A 23,687-nucleotide genomic window follows, 5' to 3' on the forward strand; every position below is an offset into this window, starting at 1 on the left:
CCAAAACAGCCACCGTGAGGTCTATGCGCGGGGCTGCCAGTCGACCTACAGCAGCCTCTACTCCCCAGTTCAGTGTTTGGCCCAGTGCTGGGAAGGCTGCGTGTGTGATTAGGGCTTTGTGCTCAGTGGCGATGAGTGCATCCCTATGTCCCAATGTGGATGTGTCTACCTGGGATTTTATTATAAGGCTGGGGAGACCTTCCACCCAACGTGCCAGGAGCAGTGTGTGTGCCAGGCCAGCGGAGATGTGGTGTGTAAAGTTTTGTCCAGCCTCCCTAATGAGGAGTGCAAGCTGGTGAATGGCATCCAGAAATGCCAGCCTGTCGGATCCGCAACATGCTTTGCAGCCGGAGACCCCCACTACCTCTCCTTCGATGGGGTCGCCTTCGATTTCCAAGGCACCTGCACCTACATCCTGGCCAAGACCTGTACCAACACCGGGAACCTGACATTCTTTGCCATGAAGGTGGAGAATGTGCCCTGGGGCAATGGGAAAGTGTCACCAAGCTGGTGTCCGTGGAGGTCTACAGGCGCACGCTCACCCTGCTGCAGAACAGAAAGGGGCTTGTCATGGTAAGTCTTGCTCAAGATGTTCCCGGGGGCCTGAACCCTGCAATGGGGCAGCCCCACTGATGTGGCAATGCAAGGAGCACTTGTCTCCTGGGTCACTCATTAGGAGCACGCAGGCAGGAGGGGTCAAGCACTCAGGTTCTGATCCTGATCTTATTGACACCAGTGCCAATCCAGAGGAATCCACCTGAAGAAAGCAGAATCGCTCTGGATTTTCTCAGGGACAAGTGAGATCGGAATCCTGCCCTCAGCTCATTGCGCTCAGTGGATGATTGCAGATAAGCCCATGGAACTGATATCAGAATCAGGCCCTGATGCCATTACACTGGAAGAGTTGACCCTGGATTTACCTTGGAGTCAGTGAAATCAGAAGTGACCATAACATAACTGAGTTCAGTGGAGTCACTACAGATTTGCCCATGTGTCACTGAGACCCTATCTTGTGCCCATAACCCACCCCTACAGCATCGACTCCCCCGACTCACAGGGAATGCTCCGTCTCTTCCATGTGGACGGGGTGTCTCACAACCTCCCTGTGGTCGTGGCCGATGGGCAGCTCCAAGCATATCAGCATGGTGGAAACATGCTGGTGCAAACGGACTTCAGCCTCACTGTGATCTATGATCTGGTTTACCACGCCAGAGTCACCATCCCAGGGAACTACCAGGGCCAGATGTGCGGCCTGTGCGGGAACCACAACGGGCGTTGGGACGACGAGTTCCTGCTCCCTGATGGCAGGGCGGCCCCTAACGTGGAGCGTTCGGTTCTGCCTGGAAAGTCCCAATCCCGGGGTGGCCTGTGAGGATGGATGCACCAGGAACAGCTGTCTGGTCTGCAAGGAGATGAAGAAGGACTTCTTCAAACAGCGCAAATACTGCGGGTTGCTCACGGTGCCCGATGGCCCCTTCGCCACCTGCCACAGCACAGTCAGCCCCACTGTGTATTTCAACAGCTGTCTGTATGATCTGTGCCTGGGCAACAGGGACTCCCAGGTCCTGTGCCAGAGCATCCACAGCTACGTGACGGCCTGCCAGGAGTCCCGGGTCACCGTCCAGCCCTGGAGGAGCACCTCCTTCTGTCGTAAGTGCCGTGATGCTGATACAGCACAAGGGCCTGTCCCACTCGCTCCCCTCCCTCTGCAGGGCGGGGACAGTGATTCTAGGTATCTCATTCCAGGCTGCTGGGCTTCTTCAGAGACTCCTTTGGGTGGGAACCAACAACTTCATGTTCCATTATAAAGGTGACCTGGTCCTCTCGCACCTGTTAGATTCTCCTTCATGTCTGTCCCTCTAAGGTGTGGGGTGAGATCTCTCCAGCCATCAATTACTTCTCTCTCTGCTTTAGCTCTGAGCTGCCCGGCCAACAGTCACTATAAGGTGTTCACCGACCTCTGCACCACCACCTGTGCCAGGATCACCGATGCCAGGAAGTGCCCAGACACCTGCGCCGAAGGCTGCCAGTGCGATGATGGCTTCCTCTTCGATGGCCAGGGCTGCGTGGCTCTGCAGATATGTGGGTGCTTCAAGAAGGGGATATATTACAAGGTACCGCCCCCTGCTGGGGTATTAAATCCTATCCGTTCGCTTCCTTCACGCCCTGCTCTCATCAGCCATGTTGGATCAGTCCGTTGTCACTTGCCAGTGGCAATACATGAATCTCTGTAGAAAGGCAAAAGGCACTAATGGTGCAAGGCTTGTTCCATGAACCATGTCCCTGCAAGGGCAGTGGAGTCTAGGGGTTGGAGCAGGGAGCTGGGAGTCAGGACTCCTCAGTTCTCTCCCCAGCCCTGGAAAGGTAGTCATGCTGTTCTACTTAGAATATGAAAACCAGCAGCATCTTATTCAGGGAATAAGGCAATAGTAGGGGATGTAACATTACAGTAGTTGTGGGGGACCATCCGGAAAATATGTCATACCAATGGTAAGCTGTTATCTGTCTCTCTGCAGTGGCAATTCTTAACATATCCCTGTTTGTATTCATAATATGGATGGTTCAGTTTCCCACATTCCCTTTTGTTTGTTCTAGGAACTGTGTTACCTCTTTACCTTTTAATAGGTGATTGGTGAGTTCCTGCCATTCAATATCAAGATTGACAGAGAATTCAGCTAAATCAGTGCTCACAGTAAGATGAGATTTTTCTGGCTGTGGTAGATAGTAAGTGTGATTATTTACTAACATGGCCTCCTCCCCACAGGAGCGGGACCCCAATGGCTCTAACCGACATGGCTCCCCTCCCCCCCCCGCAAGAGTTGCTCACAAACAGCTCCAACCAACACAGCCCCGTCCCCCACAGGGAGCCGCTCCCTAATGGCTCTAACCAACGCGCCCCCCTCCCCCACACGAGCCACTCCCTAACGCTCTAACCAGCGTGGCCCCTTCCCCCACAGGAACTGCTCCCTAACGCTCTAACCAGCGTGGCCCCCTCCCCCACATGAGCCACTCCCTAACGGCTCTAACCAGCGTGGCCCCCTCCCCTATAGGAGCTGCTCCCTAACGGCTCCAACCAATGCAGCCCCCTCTCCCTCAGGAGCTGTTCCCTAATGGCTCCAGCTGATACAGGCCCAGCAGTGCCATTCTCCAGGAGCAAAGCTGGGCAGTGGAAGATGAGGATCAGTTTTGCTGGCACGATTGCATTGGAGGCTGCAGGCCCTGTGCCCCCAGCATAGCCAGAAAGTACAAGGAGGAGGCCTCGTGCGGCCTGATATCCAAGGTCTCAGATGGGCCCTTCAGCCAGTGCCACAGCAAGGTGGATCCTACAGTCTACTTGTATAACTGCATGTACGATCTGTGCCACAACGACAGCTACCGGAAGGCCCTGTGTGAGGCCCTGAAGGATTACGCGGATGCCTGCCAGCTGGAGGGGGTCAGGATTGGGGAATGGAGGCAGCTGGCCAGATGTCGTGAGTACAGATTTGAATGCCAACATTATATAAATGGGTCTGGGGGTCAGCACTCCTGCATTCTATTCTTCTCCTTGGGAGGGAGTGTGGCCTAGTGCTTTGAGCAGTGGTTGGGATATGAGGACTCTTGGTTGTACTGTACCTACAGTATCTCTGCCTGTCTATGATATTTCTAAGGTGGCTCTCACTGTGAATATATAACATCTGCCGATGACACATGGGAGTCTGAGATAAGATGATGCCAATTTTTAAGTCAATCATCCCTTTATGGGCTGATCCTTTAGGGTGCCAGGCACCTCCTGCAATGTGATGAGCATCATTGACTCTTCTTGAGTTGAGTGGGATTGGAGAGCTCTCTGTGCCCCATTAGAGACGTCCCTTTCTGTCTATTTTAAATGCTGCTTTTTCATGGAGAGGGGTTGTTGCTAAATCTGTGGGTTCTTCACTCCCCAGCCATGGAGTGCCCCCTGGAGAACAGCCAGTACCAGCTCTGAGGAACAGCCTGCCCAGCCACGTGTGTGGACCAGTCAGCCCCCAGCAGCTGCCAAGACCCCTGCGTGGAAAGCTGCCAATGCAAGGATGGTTTTGTGCTGAGCCAGGGCAAATGCATCCCCAAGGGCGGCTGTGGGTGCCAGTTTAAAGGGTGCCCTTATGCCCCCAATGAGAGCTTCTGAGTCGACGAGGCATGTGGGACATGGTGCATGTGCAATGCAGCCACTAGACAAGTCAAATGTGTGGGTGCTACATGCAAACATCCAGAGAGATGCGGGCTAGTGAAAGGCGTACGGGGCAGTTACCCTTCCAGCTACGTCACCTGCTCTGTGACAAGGAATCTGTGCTATGCCACCTTTGATGGACAGAGATATGACTTCCAAGGGCATTTGCCACTACCAGCTCACGGCTCTGTGCGAGAAGGCAGAGGGACTGGTGGACTTTGAAGTCTACTTCCAGGAGAACAATACTGCTCCTGTACAGATCAAGGTTTATCAGACCAACCTCAGGATCAGCAATCAATTCCCTGGGAAAGTCCTGGTGAGTTTCTCAAATTGTCTCTAATCTTCTAAAACATTTGTGGAAAGTCACCTGTGTGATCCAGAAAAGTTGCAGACAGCGCATGGAAGGATTTTGAAATATAGGGTGAATTGTAACCACATTCTTCTATAAACAGGGAGCCAATGGAGATATTTAAGGACTAGGGTGATGTGGTTACACTTCAGAGTGTGAGAAGGTGTCTGAATCATAGAATCATAGGACTGGAAAGTACCTCGAGAGGTCATCTAGTCAAGTTCCCTGCAATCATGGCAAGATTAAGTATTACCTAGACAATTCCTGACAGGTCGTTGAGTAACCTGCTCTTAAAAATCTCCAATGATGGATATTCCACAACCTCCCTAAGCAATTTATTCTAGTGATTAACTACCCGGACAGTTAGGAAGTTTTTCCTAACGTCCAAACTAAACCGCCCTTGCTGCAATTTAAGCCCACTGCTTTTTGTCCTATCCTCAGAGATTAAGGAGAAAATTTATTCACCCTCCTCCTTGAAACAACCTTTTATGTACTTGAAAACTGTTATCATGTCCCCTCTCAGACTTCTCTTCTCCAGACTAAACAAACCCATTTTTTCAATCTTTCCTCATAGGTCATGTTTTCTAGACCTTTAATTATGTTTGTTGCTCTTCTCTGGACTTTCTCCAATTTGACCACATCTTTCCTGAAATGTGGCACCCAGAACTGGACAAAATATTCCAATTGAGTCCTAATCAGTGCAGAGTAGAGCAGAAGAATTACTTCTTGTGTCTTGCTTAAAACACTCCTGCTAACAGTGTTACACTGTTCAATCATATTTAGCTTGTGATCCATTATGACCTCCAAAACCCTTTCTGCAGTACTCCTTCCTAGGCAGTCATTTCCCATCTTCTATGTGTGCAACTGATTGTTCTTTCCTAAGTGGAGCACTTTGCATTTGTTACTCCTGGGGAAATTCTCGCATAATTTTGTATTTACCCACATAAAAAACACCTTGCCTAAGAAGTGCTCCAGTTCTGCCTTTTTCCCCAACAGAGGCCGCTGTGGTGCCAGAACAGCCAGCTGCTCTATGCCCGCTGTTATAGTGCCACAGCGGCCTCTGGTGTGCAAAAGTCAGAATTGCAGCACTTCTTAGGCAAAATGTATTTTATGCAGGAAAATACTAAATTCTATGCCCAGTGATGCAGAATTCCCCCATGAGCAGCACCTTGCCCGTGGAGCCAGTTTAGAACAGAGTGGGGCACACAGGGCTGCTGGGGGGTCACAGACTGGGGTTCAGAATGACTTGTGGGGGTGACAGACTGGCACATGGGCTCAGGAGCTAGTTGGGTGACAGCGTTGAGCCTGGGGATGGGGGATGGGGGCTGCAGAGACCCATGGGGATGAGGGGTGTGGGGATGGGGCAGACGTGCCTGATTGAATGGGAGAGGCTTGGGGTCATCCAGAGTCTGCATGGGGGAGGCTTCCCAACACCCTAACAATCCCATCCCCATGAAGAAAAACCTCCCACCCACACCCAACTCTCTCCAGTTTCACTCCTAGGTTCCTTCTCTCTCCCTGAGGTCCTCTGTTACCCCTGAATCCCCAAGCCTTTGCCCTGCTTCTGACAGGTGCAGGAATTACAGTTCTGTATTGTCATTTAAATGAGTTACACAAAGTTCTGTATGAATATGCCTAGTAAGGAATCTGTCAAAAACAACTTTACCAGAATCTTTTTTTTGGGGGGGGGGTCTATATTTTTACAGACATACATACTGACAGATATCTTGAAATAAATTACCAAAATAATTGAGACTGGCATGATTATATTGTGTTATTTTGACAAATAAGATGTGCAGAATTTTGCAGAATTTTTTATTTTTTGGTGCAGAATTCCTCCGTGTGTAATTTGTCCTTATTGAATTTTATCTTATTTACTTCAGACCATTTCTCCAGTTTGTCCAGATCATTTTGAATTTTAATCCTATCCTCCAAAGCACTTTCAATCCCTCCCAATTTGGTATCGTCCACAAACTTTATAAGTGTCCTCTCTATGCCATTATCTAAATCACTGATGAAGATATTGAATAGAACTAGAGTCAAAACTGATCCTTGCAGCCAAAACTGATCCTTGATATGCTCTTCCAGCTTGACTGTGATCCACTGATAACTATTCTCTGGGAACAGTTTTCCAACCAGTTATGCACCCACCTTATAATAGCTCCATCTAGGTAGTATTTTCCTAGTTTGTTTATGAGAAGGTCACGCAAGACAGTATCAAAAGCCTTACTAAATTCAAGATATACCACATCTACCTCTTCCCTCCCATCCACAAGTGTCCACACTGTCAGAGTGTGCTCTCACCCCCAATGGGGCACCTCCTTGTGGCTGCAGCTTGGAATTAGCTCTGCCTTTCTGAAGCCCCTGCCTGCGAGTGCTCACTGTATGACACTCTCTCTCTCTACCTGAACTCGATGGCTCCCTCCTTGTGGCTTGGCCCTCTGGCTAGGTCACTGTAGTTTCTCCTTTCTGGGAGGTTTGTGTACCAAGTGTCACCAACTGCCCCAGGCAGTCTCCCAATTCACTGCCCCTCTATGGTGCCACATCCCCAGTGGCTGGTAGGGGAACGTGGGCTCACCCTCATCTTTGGGTTCCAGCCCAGGGACCCTAAAACCAGCAGCTAAGGTCTACCCTGTCCCATGCCTTGTTTCTGTTTCCTTGGATTGCTTCCTATGTTGCCTCTATCAGTCTCCTTCTCTACCCTTCTCCGGCTACACCCTTCCCTCCTGGCCAAGACCCCCCCACCTCTCCCTAGCCTCAGAGAGTGACTGCAGACCTCCTCCCTGCAGCCCCCTTCTGCCCTAAGCTACCTTGCTTTATACCAATGCCACCTGTTCCTGTTCAGCTTCACCCTTTAATTAGTTCTCATTGCTCCCTGGCTCCTCCTCCAGGTGCATCTGAGGTAGTTAATTGGCCTGTCTAGCCACCTTAACCCTTTCAGGGGCAGGTGTGGGGTGAGCACTCCCTCGCAGTGTCAATAGCATCCAGCAGAGGTGGGAACCTGGGGAGTTGGGGCTCAAATAGAACCGAGAGAAGGGAACTGCAATAGCTAATGCCAGGGGAAATTCAAGTCTGGTTAGAGCTGGGATTCAGGCAAGCTGTAGGGAAGGAAGCAGGCCGGATTGGATGATTATTTGAACAGAGGTGGCTTATTATTGTAATCATGGACCAGAGTTCTGTGATGGGGTGAGAGGTTCCACCAGAGGTAAGCAATGTTTCATATCCCATGTGTCTTGCTTTAACAGGTGAACACTTTCCTGATGAATCTTCCCTTCAACCTCATTGATTAAAAAATCACAGTGTATACGAACACAGCAGACAGAGACAGACACACACCTTGTTTGGGGGAGAGAGAGAGAGATGCACACTGCCCCGTTCAGGAAGCTGACCCACTCTTAAGTGCATTGACTTTTTAAGTGGATCAGGAAGTTGAGACAGCAGCTGCTGCCCCAAGCACTCTGTCTCTCTCCGCCAGTGTCCTCTCCCTGCACTATATGGAGAAGGGGTAAGCGGGGTGCAGGAGCAGGGGGACACCCTGACATTAGCCCCCCCTTCCCCCTTGAAGGACATAAATCCACACCGTGTAGAGGTCAAAGCATAGGGGTTTATTACACACAGCGCTGGCGGAGTGTCACCTGGCTTATTAGGCTCAGAGACACTGTCAATTAATTGATTACAATGAAATATATAGATTTTCCATGGGCGGGGGAAAGTGATGGGGTAGGCAGTTCCACACCCCGGGATAGGTTTTGCAGCAAGACAAGATAGCACAATAGCCAATGGTTAAAAGGTTACACAATGTCTCCGCCCATGGTCTCAAGTTAGCAAATTAACATTTGATTAATACTTTGATAAAATGTTATTAGTATAAAATATATATGTTGAATTCTGATTTGGGGTCCATAGGAATGGAGTAACTCCTTTGATTGTCCGACAGGTACATGTCTAGGGGATAAAGCAAAGAAAGAGTGAAAGCATATGAAAATAGAGATTGTCTCCTTTCTTAAGGCAGGGCATTGGTCCCTTGGAAGGGAGGTGGAAGGGTGCCATATCATTATAGTGACATGTGCCAATATTTCATAAACTCAAGGTTGGATCTGTGGGAAGACTGTTTTCCCTTCAGGAGAAACACAATAGGAACAGGGATCCTTTGTTCAATTTGAAACATTGGATGAAACATAATTATTCCGTTATTGCTTCAACATCTGGCATTTCTACTGACCAAGCAGATCTTAGCAAAGGCAATGTTAGTTTGCTTACCCCAGCGTTCTCGTAGCTGATCACTATTAGTTAGGCCTCTGGTCTCCAGACCAAACTCTGGACTTCGGGTCTGAAAAAGAGCTGGCACAATCCATATACCAGGTTGTTATATAACATGCACATGGATTTTAACCCTTAGAATAGAATCATAGAATCATAGAATATCAGGGTTGGAAGGGACCTCAAGAGGTCATCTAGTCCAACCCCCTGCTCAAAGCAGGAAACCCTTCAGTCCCTCCTCTTGACCCTAGGGTTCCCTAACCCGCCAGGTCAAATATACCAATTTTAATGTACTCAGCCTACTGCGGAGTCGCCGATAAAGCACCAGTACCATCAGGAATGTTAGGATAGACAATCCCCACATAACTTGACAAAATAACACCCAGATCCATCCCCAGGGGACCTTGTCACCTGAGATGGCATCGCCCATAATCATTGCTTTAACCTCCACTGCCTGGTTCCTTGCCTTTGAGTACTTCACATCGGCCTGGTCCACGGTTTCTCCTATCTGAGTGTACCTCAGACGGCCTTCCCCAATATGCCTCTGGGCCTCGGCCACCAACTCCTCGATCTTCGCCTGCAGGGCCTGTAGACCCTCCTCTAGATACTTACTGCCGTAGTGCCATTCCGGATCCCATGTTAGGTTACCCATCATTGGCGGAGTACGGTGGAGCCGCGTCCCGTCAACAGTCAGGGTTGACCTTCGGGGGACTGTCATGCACACGGATGGATGTCTCGAGGGGCAGGGCTTTCCATTTAGCTCGATGGAGTGGTTCTGGGCAGTCACACACCAGTAGGTACCGTTCATCTGGACCAGCTCCGTGTGCGCCAGTTTCTCAGTAATGGCCACTTCGAACCTAGACAGATTCGTTAGAACATTATATGGACATGTACACAGAATTTCCTTATCAGAATGGGTGCAACATTCACTAGGATACAATGCTCTCCCTGCGACCTCAGCGTATGCAACGCCTTCTATTTTAATAACATGACCCCTTCTCCATACTGGCAGGGAGGTCACCATCCTAGCTTGTTGCAAATGAGGGATGCCTAAAGGTACCAGAAGGCTAAAGAGTATACTGTTACCTGTCCAAACTGGTCTTTGGACTCTCATTGATTCTCTGTTTCCCCATGCCCACGGAGGGGTACTGGGGAGATAGGGTCCCACCACTTCCATAAGGGCTGGATGGACCTGGCCATCAAGGAGATCGGTTACAATTCCTTGTGTGGTGATAGCCAAAGTTTGTCCTGCTCTCCAACAACTTTCCTCCAGTGCCTTTATTTTAGTCCCATTTATTAGCAGGCTGGTGACTTCTTGACCCAGGTATTTTGTTATATCTAATGAGGTGGATACAGAGTTTGACAGATTCTTTAAGCTATCTAGGATCAATCGACTGGCCTTAGTAGTATCCAGTCCTCCCCGGGCATTAGAAATTACAGCGTCAGCCAACCTTGATTCCAGCCGGTCCCTCCTCTCAGCTTGGCGTGCTATGGTATAGGAGTTGCCAACAGAATTACCTGCACCAAACCATCCTGCAAGGGTATCTAGTAAGCCCCTCTTCTGTCTAGTTAAGCGCTCACCAATTTGGTTTGTTAGGCTAGTAATGTTTCTACTCATTCGAGGCCTGACCTTTGCACATTGTCTGTTCACTTCCTCTAAAGGAATACGCACCTCGACCCTGTAAGTGTGGAATACCACCGAGGTGAGGACCGGTAGAGCTGGTCCTATCATTATCAGTCCTGGTTTTGGAACAGGGATTTGTTCAGGGCATGACACACAATCGGGTGGTTCCACTCTGTCTCTGATAACCCGGTTAATTGTTACCAGTCGTGGACATTCTAATTTGGGCCATCGTTTAACAAATGTATGCCATGCCTTTGGGGTTACCTCCGTTCGGGCTTTAAGTGGTAAGCCCCATCCTGATTCAACAGGCCCAACCTCCACTGGTACCATGTCAGTATAATTGGCACATAATCGTTCATGAGTGTTTGGTTTCTTTCCCACAAAATCCCACACAAATTCCAGTATCGAGGTCTGTGTGTTTCCTCCCAAACCATCGTGGCAATATGCCATGTAATTGTGTTCAAATGAGGGATAGCCCAAGACTTTGTAGTCCCCTTCACTAGTAGTACGCAGCTGTCCCCCTTTAAAGGTAACTCGGACACTGGTTGCATTAAGTATAGACACTGTCCCTCTAAGAGGGCCACAACATCGTCTAAGAGCGTCACCCTGTTCAAAGGGGTAGCTCATACACTTCCATGATTCCTTCCAAATGCCTCCATGAAACTCCATAATCTCTGGTACTTGACACCAGCGGATAACAGGGCAGTCAGCTGTTATCAAAATTGTAATGTTACTAGCCTCCCTGTTATGAGCATCAGTGTATGATTTTATTTGGACCTTCTTGCGTTCTACTGTGTGCTCATGTCCTAACCACAGTGCCACCTTTACTTCTGGCCAAACTTGTTTATTGGCCACTGCACGTGTCTTGCAAAAGCGAAGTGTTTCCTTAGTGCGGCAATTAAAACGAAGCAAACCCGGAGGAGGGGGGTTAGTGACCCATTCCCAGTCCTCCTTTTCACATGGCATACTACTTGCGTCCTTCCTCATGCACCACATGGACAGCAGGAGCCACAGCAGAAGCCTCCCCATGGTCGTTCTGGTTGTCCTGGTCACCCTTCAGTCCTTCCTCTTGTTGTTTTCCTGTAGAGACACCTGTGGAAATGTCGTTAGTATTGACAGATACTGATTCAAACAATTTTAACTGATTTTGGTGACGCCAAAATGTTCCCAATTTTCCCCCAATCTTTGCACATGTATTAGTAGTCAGAAGGACCCTCATAGGGCCTTGCCATCTTGGCTTTAAAATTCCTTTAACCTCTGGGTAAATGCGACACATTACCAAATCCCCAACTTTAAATGCAGGTTTGTCCAGACTGCTATTATCATCCAGCTGGGTTTGATTTTCCTTCACCTGATTGTATAAATCCTTCAACTCTCTATCCAATGCCTTGATGTAGTTTTGCAGCCTGTCTGCAAAAAGCCCTGACTCCCCCGCAGGGAGGATCACAGTGCTAGGCATTCTCATTGCTCTTCCTGTCATTAGCTCAAAGGGTGTCAATTGAGTCAGCCTATTTGGGCTGCCTCTAATTCGGTACAATACAGCAGGAAGCATACGAGCCCACCCTTCTCCTGTATCCAGTACTGCTTTTGTTAAGGCTGTTTTCATTGTTCTATTCATTCTTTCCACCATTCCCGAGCTTTCAGGGTGGTATGGTATATGGAATCTTTGCTTTATTCCCAGTGCCTTGCATGCCTCCTTCATTACTCGCCCTGTAAAGTGAGTTCCTTGGTCAGAGTCTATTGACAGTGGTAAACCCCATCTGGGTATTATTTCTTCTGCTAGGATTCGAGCTACTGTTGTAGCAGTACAATTCTTGGTTGGGAATGCCTCTACCCATCGGGTAAAAGTGTCAATAATTACCAAAATGTAAGTGTACCCTCTGCTTTGTGGCAAGGGTCCAGTAAAATCAATTTGCAAATTTTGCCATGGTCCCTCTGGTCGTGGTTGGTGATTTAGAGGCACCTTTTTCCTTCTACCCACATTCACTTGTGCACATGTTACACATCTTTTGAGAAACTGCAAAGCATCTTTTTTCATGGCTGGCCACCACCAGTATTCCAAGGCGGCCCTCATTTGTCTCCACCCCAGATGAGCTGGAGAATGAATGGCATGGAGCAGTAGAGCCCGTATGCACTCCGGGGCTACCAGCTCCTTCCCCCCTGGCCCATACCAGAGGTGATTTTTATATACACAGCCTTGTTTTTCCAATTTACTTTTTTCTTCTGGGCTTATGGTTGCATATAGTTTTCTTAAATTCACTTCCTCTTCTGGCACTCTAGCTGCACAAATCTTAATAGGACTTGCTTGTGCAATTTCTTTGGCACGTTTATCTGCCCAATAATTTCCTTTTTGTTCCTCACTTGAGATCTTACTGTGGGCTTTTATCTTTACTACTGCTAGTTCTGATGGTAGTTTGGCAGCTTTTGTTAGTCTTTGAACTGCTTCCATATTATTAATCGGCTTGCCAGTTGTTGTTATAAAACCTCTGCGTGACCACAAGTCCATGTAGTCATGCACGACTCCAAATGCATATCTGCTGTCTGTATATACAGTGAGCTTCTTGCCTTCCCCCACTCTTAAAGCTTCTGTGAGGGCTGTTAGCTCCGCTTCTTGTGCTGACTTTGATCCTTCCATCTGACCTGACGCTATCACTGTCCCATCACTGAGTACCACTGCCCATCCAGTGTGTGGCACTCCATTTTCATACTTTCTTGATCCATCTACATACAAAACTATATCTGGATTCTCTAATGGCTCTTCTTTAATTCTTCCTAACACTTCCTCTTCTCTATCTATAAGACATTCGTGTACCTCTCCCTCTATGTTCAGACATTCGGCTACATTCATTCCCTTGTCTCTTACTATGGAGAAGTTCGGGTTTTGCAAGCACAATGTTGATTCCCACTGACTCCTGTGGGCATCTGGTACAGATCTTAGTCGCCCGGTGTTGAGGAGATCGATAAGTGTATGGGGAGTATGAAGCACTAATTTCCCTGTGAGAGTGTATGATTCACAAGCTTTCACAGCCCACGTAGCACAATCTAGAGCTGCGACGCACTCCGGTAATCCCTGGGATACAGGGGGTCTTATGGTAGACAGGGATGCTACCGGACGCTGTCTATCTCCGTGAAGCTGAGTTAGTACTGCAGAATACTGGGTCCCACTATGGCTACAGTAAAGGTGGAACGGCTTTCCCATATCGGGTAAGCCCAGGCTGGGGGCGGAGGCTAAAGCCTGTTTTATTTTTATAAATGCCTCCTCTTGCTCTGTGCCCCATATTACTAACTCATTTGCAGGCTTTCCCCCCCAGTGAGGTTTTGAATTGGTTCCACCATCTCTGAGTACTCCGGTATATAGGTTCTACAGAAATTAAGGAGTCCCAGGACTTTTCGGACTTCCTTAACTGTCCGTGGTTTCTTTAACCCTCGAATTGCTTGCTTTCTGTCTATTGTGAGTGCCTTTTCTCCCTGTGATATGTTATGCCCTAGATATAAAACTTGCTGCTGTTGCAATTGGGCTTTCTTTGGGCTTAATTTAAATCCTGCCTCGCGAAGATACATGAACAGTCTGTTTAGGGTTTTTAAATGGTCCTTTTCATTTGAACTGGCAATTAGCAAATCATCCACATACTGCAGTATCACAGTATCCCCTTCCAAAGGCACTTGTGCTATTACTTCTGCCATTGTCCTGTGGAATATGGAGGGAGAATTATGGAACCCCTGAGGTACTCGGGTCCAAGTGTACTGCTGGTCTCCTACTGTAAATGCAAATTTCTCCTGACTCTTCTTTGCAAGGGGAATACTCCAAAATCCATTAGCTACATCCAGGACTGAGAATATTAAATGTCCTGGTGTTAGCAAATTAAGAATCGTGGCAAGGCTTGCCACAATAGGATGTGCCTTTGGAGTCACCCGGTTAAGGTGGGTGTAGTCTATAGTTAACCTCCAGGTCCCGTCTGGCTTCCTGACGGGCCAAATTGGGGAATTAGTTGTGGAGGTGGTTTTTCTAATCACCCCTCTGGATTCCAAATTAGTGACTATACCTTTAACTGCCTCTAAGGCTTCCGGTTTGATTGGGTACTGCCTGTGGGCTCTGTGAGTTGGTCCTTCTACAGATATAGGCTTTATGTTTACTAGCCCACAATCTTGTTTATCTGTTGCCCACACTTCAGGGTGAAGGGAACACAGGGTTTCTACTGGGCTCTCCCCCCACTCTGGTATTATTACTTTATTACTGGCAATTATGGCTATATTTTGAGATGATCTTTCCTGTTTGGACCCTTTGGCCCATTCAATGCAGCTAGCTCTGGGGTTGATTACTCCCCCGAGCTCCTTAAGGAGATCTATGCCGCAAATTGTGTCTCCTTGCTCGGGGCAAACCCAGATTTGACTGACTGTGACCATATCCTCGAATTCTATTTCTACTGGCTGGCTAAGGGTTGCTTTTAATCTTCCCCCTCCCACCCCTTCAATCCATATTGTTCTACGGGTGAGGGGGAGATCTTGGCTGGTTATCGATACCGAGGCTCCTGTGTCTATTAACATACTGCACGGTCGGCCCCCCACTCGTGCGTTAAGAAACATCCTGGGGTCGCCTTCGGTTCCAGCCACAGAGGCCGCTGATACCTATTTGTTAGCCAGGAGTTTGAGCAACTCCTGGATTTGTTTATCCTTATCTTGTTCTTGGGTACTAATTGTATCGGTTTTATTTTGCTTGTATGGCCACTGCCCTTCCTTACCCCCTCCGGGGTAGAAGCAGTTGTCCTGTAAGTGGCCGCTCCTTTTACAATTATTGCATGTTTTGATTTTATTTTTACTTTTACAGTCACGTGCCAGATGTCCAGGCTTATTGCACGTGAAGCAGGTAGTGGTTTTGACTGCATGCACAGCTACCACTTCTTCAGAGGGGGCGGTTGCTGCTACCTTCCTCTTTTTTCTGTTTTCTACTTCTGTGGCCCATTTCATTACTGCTGAGTATGTTTCTCCCACTGAGATGCCTAATGCCAGGACTGCTTGGTGATCTGCAGACAGCCCCTCCTTTAGGATTTGAAGGAATACATCATGGTCTCGGGATGTTATATTCTCCAGACCTGAATAAGCTCGGAATGCATTCCATTTCTTTTCAGCATAGGACATGGCAGACTCCCCCTTCTGCTGAACCACAGACTGCAGAGCCCCCCAGTTAGTGGTCTGGGCTCCTAGAACAACAGCTAGTGCATTCCTAAATTCTGTTACAGTGCCTGCGTCTGGGTTTGGGATTCCTGCTGGTTCTTCAGCCTGATCCCCTCCTGCTGGGTTGGGGTTACGATCTTCAGCCCAGCGCCCTGTCTTCCATTTATTATCTAGATTCTCCCACACATCCCTGGGGCACTTGCACTTGACCAGGATGTGAACGTCCTTCCTATGGAGGCCATGTATTTCTGTGAGGCCATCCAGCTTGTCCCAGAACTCAGTATTCTTGTTATCACGCTTGAGTTCAGGTAAATCAGACAGTAATGCCTGTTTTTCCTGGGGGGTGAAGGGACGGTTAATTTCAGTTGTTTCTGTTCTAAGTCCCCTTACTGGCTCACCCTCCGCGTTAACGTTTCTGAACCTCCTTAACTGTGTTTTGATTGGAGCCATATGCTGTACTTGCTCCCCTGGGGCAATTAATGCTTGTGGTGCTCCTTTATTATCTCTGTGGGTGCTTAAATTTGGCCTGTCATTTGAAGAAATGTATGGAGGGGGTTCTGATTCCTCCCCTCTGCTTTGTGCTGCTGAGTTTTCCCACAGATAGTTAATCGGCGGAGCGGTGGGCTGGCATATGCCAGGAGTTTGCTCTCCCCCTCCCAATCTGGAGGTGTGTCCCAGACATGATGATTCTTTTTCTCCGGGATCTTTTCCAATTTCCAGACAGTTCCATATTTTAGAACATAGGCTCTTATCTCTCAGAGCCTGGTTTTGAGATCTTAACGTTGCAATTTCTTTCTCCTTTATGTTAAGAATATCCACTAAAACTATTACGGCTTTGTCTGTTTTGTCACTTCTCTGATGGTTCCACCAAGTAACTAGATCTGCCTCTGGTCCGGCTGCAGAGTAGTTTGCTTTTTTAGCTGCTGCCTGCCGAGTTTTAACATGTTTATATTCCAAGTACTCTCGAGGACTGATTATTGCCTCTCCTTTTGACGCCATGGGTTTTTCGTCACCCTGGCTGCTGACCTTGAAGGGAACTTGCGTCTTCCCCCCCTAAATGCTTGTCAGCCTTTATGAGGAGTTACTTTTCCCCCTTTTTATGCTATGGTTCCAACTCCCCACAGCCTTGAATTTCATGAGGACGTCTCCCCACCCTTAATACCAAGCGTGTCTTCAATTACACACACATGCCGGACTTATTGGTTGGAGACTTTGTGCTATTCGAAAGCATGTACGTCATATGCCTTGGGGGGGGGCACTCCCCTAGGACTTGCAATGTTACGTGCAATGAGGAAATGGACCACCAGTTTGCACTGCCTACCGCTTGCGTACCCAGCCAATCCTGGGCTTAACTCACGGCCAATCGCTTGCTGGCAGGTTATTCAAGTCCTCCGTAACACACCCCTTAGTTGTTTAAACAGTACATGACCCTCTTGCACAAGTCTTCCCTCCCAAGTGGTACCCTTATTTAACCCCACTGCTTTGACCACATGTGTCTAAGGTCCTTCACACAAATTAAAAAGGAAACAAGATGTGTCTGAAAGGGGATGAGAGACTTCTATCCCTGGCCTAATGAGGTGGTAAAGTAAACATACTCACCTCTTTTGGATTTCAGTCTCAGATCCTCAGCCAGTTCACAAACTTGTATCCCGGACGAGCCCCCAAACTGAAGGACATAAATCCACACCGTGTAGAGGTCAAAGCATAGGGGTTTATTACACACAGCGCTGGCGGAGTGTCACCTGGCTTATTAGGCTCAGAGACACTGTCAATTAATTGATTACAATGAAATATATAGATTTTCCATGGGCGGGGGAAAGTGATGGGGTAGGCAGTTCCACACCCCGGGATAGGTTTTGCAGCAAGACAAGATAGCACAATAGCCAATGGTTAAAAGGTTACACAATGTCTCCGCCCATGGTCTCAAGTTAGCAAATTAACATTTGATTAATACTTTGATAAAATGTTATTAGTATAAAATATATATGTTGAATTCTGATTTGGGGTCCATAGGAATGGAGTAACTCCTTTGATTGTCCGACAGGTACATGTCTAGGGGATAAAGCAAAGAAAGAGTGAAAGCATATGAAAATAGAGATTGTCTCCTTTCTTAAGGCAGGGCATTGGTCCCTTGGAAGGGAGGTGGAAGGGTGCCATATCATTATAGTGACATGTGCCAATATTTCATAAACTCAAGGTTGGATCTGTGGGAAGACTGTTTTCCCTTCAGGAGAAACACAATAGGAACAGGGATCCTTTGTTCAATTTGAAACATTGGATGAAACATAATTATTCCGTTATTGCTTCAACATCTGGCATTTCTACTGACCAAGCAGATCTTAGCAAAGGCAATGTTAGTTTGCTTACCCCAGCGTTCTCGTAGCTGATCACTATTAGTTAGGCCTCTGGTCTCCAGACCAAACTCTGGACTTCGGGTCTGAAAAAGAGCTGGCACAATCCATATACCAGGTTGTTATATAACATGCACATGGATTTTAACCCTTCACCCCTCCCCCACAAAGCAAGCAGGAGTCTCTGGGAGCAGCTCCAAAGCATAGGGCAGGAGCACCACATGGCAGTGGGGGAAGGGACAGTTGAACTGCTGGCAATTGATAGCCTGCAACTGATAGCCTGCTGGGCGGCTGCAGCACAGGGAACTTAGGAGAGTAGGGAGCTGATAGGGGGGCTGCTGGTCCCCCCTGTTTCCAAGCCCCCACCAGCTAGCTGCAACGGGCTGCTCTTCCTGCAAGCAGTGGACAAAGCAGACAGCTGCCAAACGACGTTAAAAGGGAGCATTGCACAACTTTAAACAAGCATGTTCCCTAATTGATCAGCAACGTTAACCGGGACAACTTTAAGTGAGGATTTACTGTACCAAGAAGTGTTTCTAGGAAAAGGAAAGTGTCCAGAGCTCACCACTTTTAGCACTGCACATACAATTTTTCTTACTGTTCTTATACCACTGGTGATCTGACCTAACCATTTCATCCTGGTCTTCCTGAAACCACTGGAGACAAGTTTATTCCATAAGTGCTGGAAAAACTGTCAGTATTCGGGTTCTTTTAATTTATTTGTATTTTTTAATTTTTTGTATTAAGGCAAAGTTACATTACTGGTTGTAATCATACTAATACATTATTTATTACTTATTCAGGATCAGTTTAATATTCAGAGAACCTGGCTAAAGATTCTAGTTTGCTGACTGAGTTCTCCTCCTCCTTTGAGTGTGTTAAAAAGGATGACCAAATTTCTAAAAACCAATCCTCTTTCTGGAGTTTCGCTTGTGTAAGTACTTGGTGTGAAAGCTTTTCCTCTACACGGACAGCCCACATTTTACTTTCTTATATAACACACCCTATTTATATAATACAATTCCATAGGAGGAGGAGTCACATTTTTCCAGTAATGTGCAATACAAAGTCTAGCTGCTAGCAATAAGAAGACAATACTTTGTCATTCTGTTTAAAATGCAGATCCTTTACTGGAGCATTAAGTAAGGAGGTCAGGGGATCTCTAAGAAGCCAGCATTTTGTCATAAGATGGATCTCTTTAATAATTTCCTCTCAAAACTTTCTAATTCCTGGACACAACTACCACCTGTGCAAGTACGTTCCCATCTCCTCCACAATATCTCTAACAGAGCTTTTCTCTAGCAGCAACAATATGATGGATCTTAACTGAAGTCTAATGTCATTTACACACTAAATTAATATAAATTTTATTGATGAGCTACACAAATTGAAGATGTATATCCGCTTTCCCACACATATACCCACTCGTGCAGATCAATTTCTTTCTCCAAATCCCTCTCCCATCTTTTCTTCTAGGTTGTTATCTTCTCAACATCTTTTTCAATCAAAACTGTTTATATCTTAGAAATTACATTTCTATTTTTCGGAAAGGCTTTAATTTTATTTATACACACACACACACACTCACATACACGTGTGCATACATAAATATGTAATGTAACTGAACAATGCAGTTGTACTGTATGCTGAGTGCTTTGGTAGGGAGGAGGTATCTGATGAATACTATTGTTATAAAGTTAAAGGGGTTAATTTGGATACAACCAAATTTGGTTATTTTTAACATAACTATGACCTTTCTATGATTTTTACTAAAATTTGCCATGAAGCCCACATTGCCAGATACACAAATCTCTTGCCAACAGCAGTTAGTAATAGAGAACATTTGTTTATAATCTATGAATATCGAGCTATTCTGATGAATGAGTTGCATTCTGCCATCTTCCCACCTCCACAGCCATCAGTCATTCTGTTTAGTTTGTTGTTGAATTAAAATGTGTTAAGTTTTTCAGCATGTTACCACACAAAATCACTCTGTGAGTTACACATGACTTGGATATCTGAAAAAGCACACAACTACAACAAATATGTGCTTTCAGGGGTCATGTGCATATCTCTGCCAAAGTGACAAAAAAAGTGAAAATAAAATTAGAAACTAAAAACAATGTAGAGTCAGAAAAAAGAATTTAAAAACTAGAGAGAGGAAGCAGTACTAACAGCCTGTGAAATGACTAGCTCTGTATGACAGTTCCTACTGTGCTAGCAGGGATTTCATGTTCTTTTTTGACAAATATTAAGTTGTGATAGATAAATAAGATAGACAAGTTTTTTCTTGTTTTCTGTGTTCTTTTCAAATAATATAAATAAATAATAAATGAGGATACTGGGAGAAAGACTTGGAGAAACTAAGAGAGGGAAGCATTATATCATTGATTAATGTCCATGTGAATATGACAGTTCTATTACATGAGATAAATAAAAAGAGTCGCATACAAATAAAAAGGTGATCCATTTAATGTTTGATATTTAATAGGCTATTTATCGGTATTAATTCTCACTGTGCCGCAGTTTATCCATCTTTAAAATGGAGAGAATACCTGTCTGCTCCACACTGGTTTTTGTGACTAGACTAAATGAACATCTGTACTTACTTTCCTGCACAGAAAGAAGCAGAATCATCTAATACATGACCTCGGTTCTGGCAGATAAGGCTCTTTACCAGCCACTCTTGCAGAAGCTGTGGACACAAATTAGGCCAAGCACTTGTGGCGATAACAGCTCCCAACACACCAGACTGCTGAACCCTTTGAGGAAAAACCCCTCCTAAGAATCCAGCCACAACAATCCATCTCCTTCACCATCCAAGTTCTGAAACACTCCTGAAACCTCTGTGACAGCAGCTCCATGGCAATAATTTCTACTTCAACAGTTTCCTTGTAATCACTGCAGAACCATGCACCTCTGGCTTTCAGAACAGCTACGGCAGGGCACTAATGTTTAGCTGGGCTCATGTCTTTGATCGCACCCATCATGTTTGGCCATCTCATATGTGGTGCTTTCTGGCAAGACTGTAGAAATCACATCAGATACAAATTAAGACCCACAGCAGCAGAGACCGATGCTTAATTATATGTTTTAAAAAGCCAAAAGAGAGACACTCTTGCTACAGCATTTCATGTAGCATACCACACTAAGGGAATTAGAGTGAATGACAAATGGCCAAAGGAACTTAAGGTAACTAAGCCCTTTTGTACATAGTAGTATTACATATCTATGTAGTATGTGCTAAGTAAAGTTTGAGATATTACCAGGGCCGGCTCTAACTTTTTTGCTGCCCCAAGCAGCAAAAAAAAGCGCCGCCCCTCAGCCCCCCCAGCCGAGCGCCACGCCGCCCCCCCCCGCCGAGCGCCGCCGGAACCCCCCCCGAGCGCCGCCCCCCCGCCGAGCGCCGTGCGCCGGAGCCCACCCCCCCGAGCGCCGAGCGCCGCGACGCCCCCCCCCGCCGAGCGCCGCGCTGCCGAAGCCCGCTCCCGCCCCCTGCCAAGCGCCGCTGGAACCCCCCTCCAGCGCCGTGCCCACGCCGCACCCCCACCGAGCGCCGCGCGCTGGAACCCCCCCCCCGAGCGCCGAGCCCCGCGCTGCCCCCCCGCCGAGCGCCGCCGGAGCCCGCCCCCCGCCGCTGGAACCCCCTTCCAGCGCTGCGCCCGCGCCGCCCCCTCGCCGAGCCCCGCGCAACCGGAGCCCGCCCCCCCAGCGCCGCGCCGCCAGAGCACCCCCCCCCGCGGAATGCCGCGCCGCGCTCCCCCCGCCGCCCCTTAGCAGGTGCCGCCCCAAGCATGTGCTTGGGTGCCTGGTGCCTGGAGCCGGCCCTGGATATCACATCCATGGAGCAGTTTTCTTTTTAAAAGTAAGATCCGTTAACCTGTAGTCAGTAACACAAAATGTCTTAAGACCCTATCAGTGTTTTTTAGTAGTTAGAGCAGGGGTGTGAAAGTCAAAACTTGAATTCAGTTCCCACCTCTGTCAATGACTTCCCTGACATCACTTACACTCACTCCACCAAAATGAGATTAATAATAATTAATTACTTCACAAGGGTGTTCTATTGTTTAATTAATGTTTGGCACTTCAATATTCGATGATGAAAGGATCAGAAAGAGTTAATTAGGGTATTGCTTTAATATCTGATATTTAGAGCAGTTGTCAGTTTATAACTGTAAATGTATTTGTACAATGTATGGCTTGATGAAAAAGATATATAATGCTTTTCTTCAGCAGGTACTTTACTTCAAAAGACAAAGTAGATCACTGAAATATTCTCTGTAGTCAGTCCCTGGGTCACAGATGTTAAGCAATTTCTACAAGTCACAGTCAGTCGAAGCAGAACCATAAAAAGAACCCAGATCTCCTGAGTCACCTGTTCTATCCTCCTCTCTCTAGCTACCTGTCATGTGATGAACTACACCTTCTGTGATGGACTACTTTTACTGAACCAGGGCTGACTGCAGACAGACACCAGAGATGCCGGCTGTTAGCCAAGCATGGGAAGCAGAACTCGGGATCTTCAGCTCCAAAAATAGGCCTCTGTCACTTGAGCACAAAGAGAATTACCACCAGTTCTCCCTAAACTTGGAGCTTTGATTTATCTTTTTGGGTTAGTCTCTAGAGAGGGCACATAGTCATAAACAAATGGGCAGGGCAGGGGCAGGCAGGATGCACACATATATAACAGCCACTACATCACCCCCTGTTTGTGAGTTAACACCTGGTTGTCATGGCAATTGCACCACAGCCTTCATTGTGACATCCTCTAGCCCAAGCAAAGCTATTGAGGCAATGAACAAAAGTCAGTGCTCAACTTGGCCTCAGAGAGAGACAGTTGGTGCCGTGCCATACTGTAGCAATTTTGAGTTTTTAGTACATACAAGATTTGGCATTCAGACCTCAGAAGTAAGTGAGTTTTTCCGTGTACCCAATATAATAGAACTGTGTGAGTTTTTTTATGAATGGAGTTGTGGGGCCACAGGGGTTTCAGCCTAGTTCTCAGTGGGCATTAGATAGATTATTCCTGTAACTTTGAACCTAGATGATTCCAAATGAAAACAAAGCTAACAAAGAAAAGCCTGAAAGAATCTTAACCTAAATAGGACTTAATCAGTCTCTTAAACAGAGGGATATTGTATGAGATATGGGAACAGTTTTAAGGCCATCTTCAACTGCAGAGATCACCTCATTGTTTAATTAATTCCTTTGCCCTATCATTAATGAGATGAGTACCAACCTGAAAAACAGTCCTATAAGTCAATAATAATCCTTTGTCTAGCCAGTGATCCTAAAGAGAGAGAGAGAGAGAGAGAGAGAGAGAGAGAGAGCACACCAATCACCACAACATCTCTCTATCCATCTATCAAAGGAGCTCAGGTTGTTTAGCCTGACCAAACGAAGGCTGAGGGGGGATATGATTGCTCTCTTTAAATATATCAGAGGAGTAAATACTAGGGAGGGAGAGGAATTATTCCAGCTCAGTACTAATGTGGACACGAGAACGAATGGATATAAACTGGCTGTGGGGAAGTTTAGGCTTGAAATTAGACGAAGGTTTCTGACCATCAGAGGGGTGAAATATTGGAACAGCCTTCCGAGGGAAACGGTGGGGGTGAAGGACCTGTCTGATTTTAAGATTAAGTTAGATAAGTTTATGGAAGGAATGGTTTAAGGGGATAACGTGATTTTAGTCAAAGGAACAGCGTGCCATGGCAGGTAATTAGTATAATGGCAAATGAGGGT

Source organism: Malaclemys terrapin, chromosome 21 (genome assembly GCF_027887155.1).
Source record: "Malaclemys terrapin pileata isolate rMalTer1 chromosome 21, rMalTer1.hap1, whole genome shotgun sequence".
In the NCBI taxonomy this organism is placed as follows: Eukaryota; Metazoa; Chordata; order Testudines; family Emydidae; genus Malaclemys; species Malaclemys terrapin.